Below are 4,016 nucleotides of genomic sequence, written 5' to 3'. Positions count from 1 at the left end.
CTCTAATAACCAAAACAGCATGGTACTGGCATAAAAACAGACACATGGATCAATGGAATAGAATAGAGAATCCAGAAATCAACCCACACATCTACAGCCATCTGATCTTTGACAAAGGCACCAAGTCTACACACTGGGGAAGAGACTGTCTCTTCAGCAAATAGTGCTGGGAAAACTGTATATCCATATGCAGGAGAATGAAACTAGACCCATACCTCTCACCATATACCAAAATCAACCCAAAATGGATTAAAGAATTAAATGTACACTCTGAAACAATAAAACTTTTTAAAGAAAACATAGGGGAAACACTCCAGGAAGTAGGATTGGGTACAGACTTCATGAATATGACCCCCAAAGCACAGGCAACTAAAGGAAAAATAAACAAATGGGATTATATCAAACTAAAAAGCTTCTGCACAGCAGAAGAAACAATTAACAGAGTTCAAATGTTTATTGCAGCACTATTTACAATAGCCAAGAGTTGGAACCAGCCCAAATGTCCAACATCAGATGAGTGGATACAGAAAATGTGGTATATCTACACAATGGAATTCTACTCTGCTATAAAACAGAATACTACCATTCGCAGCAACATGGATAGACTTAGAAAAAATTATATTAAGTGAAATAAGTCAGGCACAGAAAGAGAAATACCACATGTTCTCACTTATTTGTGGGAGCTAAAAATAAATAAATAAATACACAAACAAATGGGTGGGCAGGGAAGACAACAATCACAATTCCTTGAACTTGTTAAGACAAGTGAACAGATATGATGTTGATGGGTGGGAGCAGGGAAAGGGAGGGGGGAGGGAGGAATTGGTAAAGGGACACAAAAATCAAATACATTGTATATTGATAAAAAAAAAAGTAATGATAGCCAAGCTGGGGCCACTTGAGATGAGGGGAAGAGAAGGAGAGACCTACAGAGTGGATGAAGGTGGGAGAAGCCACGTTGAGAGAAAGAAAGAATTGCTCCAACCATTTTGAGCCCCAGATGCTTCAGGCTGGAGATGGTGTGTACACAAACAGGAGCCAGCAAAAGCTGTAGCTGTGCCCTTCAGATGAAGTTGTTTGGAGGCTGCAGGGGAGAATAGGGCCTTGGTGGTCCCCAGGCTGGCAAGACTACTAACAGGGTTCCTGCGGACCCACATAGGAATGAGGAGCCATGACAACTGAAAAAAAGGAGCCACTCAGAGGCTGGTGAGTCATTGCAAGGGATCAGCACAGGGCCCTCCCCATAGGAAGTGACTGGAGTGCAGGTAATGGGGGAGACAGGCCCACTGGGAGAACACTGGGGTGCAACAAGGAAAGCTGCTGATAAAAGGCATCTGTGAAAAATCTACAGCTAAAATTATATTTAATGATGAAAGACTGAAGGCTTTCCTCCTAGATCGGTATGAAAGCAAGGATGTCCATGCTTGGAATTTCTATTTAACATTGTACTGAAGATTCTAGCCAGTGCAGTAAGGCAATAACAACAACGAAAATTAAAGGCATCCAGATCGGAAAGGGAGACAAAACTTTATTCACACATGACATAACCCTGTATGTAGAATTCATTAAATAAATAAATTAAATAAACAAACAACAAACAAATAAATAAATAAATCCATCCACCCATCACCAAGAGTTCAGAAAGACCACAGGATATAAAACCAATATTCAAAAATAAATTATATCTCTCTTCTTTTTACCTTTTCTTTCAATTATATTTCTCTATGCCAACATGAAAATCTAAAATTTTCTTTCACAATAGCTTTTTTAACAAGTAAAAGAGGAATAAATTTAGGAAGAGTGCAGTATTTGTACACTGAAAAATACAAAACATTACTGAGAGAAATTTTAAAAGGTCTAAATAGATGGAGAGATGTGGGTTGTTCAATAGCTCAATGTAGTTAAGACAGCAATTCTTTCCAAATCAGTCTGTAGACTCAATGCAATCTCTATCAAAATCTATTTATAGATTTTGAAATTAATAAAATAACTTATAGAAATTAATAAAATTTATAGAAATTAATAAAATAATCCTAAAATGTATACGAAAATGCAAAGAATGCAAAAGAGCCAACACAAATTTGAAAATATCAAAACAAAATTGGAATGTAGCATAAACCTACAATAATCCAGACAGTGTAGCACTGATATAAGGATGGGCATATGATTAGTGGAACAGAGTTGAGAATTGAGAAAGGCATCTTTACATTTTTGGTCAATTGAATTACCCTAGGCAAAATAGCCTAGGGTAATTCAATGGGAGCAAAGTAGCCTAGGGTAATTCAATGGGAAAAGAACAGTGTTTGGAACAAATGATTTGGAGACAATTAGATATGTACATGAAAAGAGAGATGAATTTAGACACTTACACCATATAAAAAATATTAACTGAAATGGATTATAGACCTAAAGAGGTAAAATATATTTAAGAGTTAAAGCTATAAAATTTCTAAAATAAAATATAGGCAAAAAATTTTGTGACTTTAGATTAAGTAAAAAAATTCTTAGATAAAACACCAAAAGCATGATGCAAAATGAAGGGGGAAGAAAATATAAATTGGACTTAATTAAAATTTAAAACTTTAATACTTCAAAAGACACCACTAAGAAAATGAAAATTAACTGGCTGGTTACTCAGTTGGTTTCTCTTATCTCCCTGCAACTGCTCTGCAATGACATCATAGAATGTAAAACAGTAATATTAATTTTTAAAAAGGTGGTATATATACAGAATGGAGTACTATTCAACTGTAAAGAGAAATAATATCCTATCACTTGCAGCAACGTGGATTGAACCAGAAACCATCACATTAAGTGAAGTCAGTACAGGAAGACAAATACTGCATGATCTCACTCATATGTGTAATCTAAAAAAAAAAAAAGTGGTTCTTACAGAGGTAGAGAGTAGAATAATGGTTTCCAGAAGCTGGGGATGGGGGATGGGAGGTGTGATGGGGAGGGGAAGTGGTGGGCTAACAGGTAAAAAGCTATGCTATCTGCCCTAAGTGAATCATTGTGCAGTACAAGTATGTGTTGAAACAACACACTGTACCCCAAAAATATGTACAAGTAAGTGTTAAAGTAAATGAATAGGGATGCCTGATAAAAGGCATCTGTGAAAAATCTACAGCTAAAATTATATTTAATGATGAAAGACTGAAGGCTTTCCTCCTAGATCGGTATGAAAGCAAGGATGTCCATCTGAAGGCTTTCCTCCTAGATCGGTATCAAAGCAAGGATGTCCACGCTTGGAATTTCTATTTAACATTGTACTGAAGATTCTAGCCAGTGCAGTAAGGCAATAACAACAACGAAAATTAAAGGCATCCAGATCGGAAAGGGAGACAAAACTTTATTCACACATGACATAACCCTGTATGTAGAATTCATTAAATAAATAAATTAAATAAACAAACAACAAACAAATAAATAAATAAATCCATCCACCCATCACCAAGAGTTCAGAAAGACCACAGGATATAAAACCAATATTCAAAAATAAATTATATCTCTNGCTGGGAGAACTGGACATCCATATGTAGAAGAACAAAACTAGACCCATACCTCTCACCATATACCAAAATCAACCCAAAATGGATTAAAGAATTAAATGTACACTCTGAAACAATAAAACTTTTTAAAGAAAACATAGGGGAAACACTCCAGGAAGTAGGATTGGGTACAGACTTCATGAATATGACCCCCAAAGCACAGGCAACTAAAGGAAAAATAAACAAATGGGATTATATCAAACTAAAAAGCTTCTGCACAGCAGAAGAAACAATTAACAGAGTTCAAATGTTTATTGCAGCACTATTTACAATAGCCAAGAGTTGGAACCAGCCCAAATGTCCAACATCAGATGAGTGGATACAGAAAATGTGGTATATGTACACAATGGAATTCTACTCTGCTATAAAACAGAATACTACCATTCGCAGCAACATGGATAGACTTAGAAAAAATTATATTAAGTGAAATAAGTCAGGCACAGAAAGAGAAATACCACATGTTCT

Source organism: Galeopterus variegatus, unplaced genomic scaffold, assembly GCF_000696425.1.
Source record: "Galeopterus variegatus unplaced genomic scaffold, G_variegatus-3.0.2 Scaffold6762, whole genome shotgun sequence".
NCBI lineage: Eukaryota > Metazoa > Chordata > Mammalia > Dermoptera > Cynocephalidae > Galeopterus > Galeopterus variegatus.
Note: the sequence above shows the minus strand (reverse complement) of the source record.